This window comes from Octodon degus, unplaced genomic scaffold, assembly GCF_000260255.1.
Source record: "Octodon degus isolate 3935 unplaced genomic scaffold, OctDeg1.0 scaffold00009, whole genome shotgun sequence".
NCBI lineage: Eukaryota > Metazoa > Chordata > Mammalia > Rodentia > Octodontidae > Octodon > Octodon degus.
The window spans coordinates 24,602,468-24,603,133 of NW_004524585.1; positions in this window are offsets into that span (position 1 = coordinate 24,602,468).

A 666-nucleotide genomic window follows, 5' to 3' on the forward strand; every position below is an offset into this window, starting at 1 on the left:
GGAGACACCATGGGCGCGTCAGGGAAGGCGGCGGCGGCCAGAGCCTGGGCTGAGGCCGGGACGGCGGGCGGCAAGCGACAGCGGTGCCGGCCGCAGCGGCGGCGGAGAACCGGAAGTTCGTACATCTCAGCAGCCACTGCTGCTACGGACGCTTACGGTTGCTGCTGTGAGAGGCAGGACGCACTCTGTGACGTCAGACGCTCCGAGCGTGGCGCACGCGCAGTGGAGGTCGGGACGAGCGCGGGGGCGGTGAGGCTCTCTGCCCCTGATGCACTTGTGTGTTCAGAGAGCCGGTTTAGGATAGGTAAGAATATATAAAAAAAAATTATGCGCGTACCAACTATTCCTATGAGGGAACCGTAAAGAATATGAAGCCTATCATTTGGATTCTTTGATGGAAAATTGCAAAAACACCTACTTAATAAACACACCTATTAATAATAAGCTGATTTAATCCCTGTGACCCCCCACTCCCGGATTATAGACTAAATGGACCATTTATTGCCTCTTGACACCTGGATTTAGTTGCATCACTTTAGATGTAGAAATGTAATTTTTTTTTTCTGCCCGTTTCAGCTGTGAGTTTTTATAAAAGGTTCCCGTCACTTTCAAACACCTGGGAGACAATCCTTAAAATGTGTAAAAAAAGATAGTGGCCTGTATCCT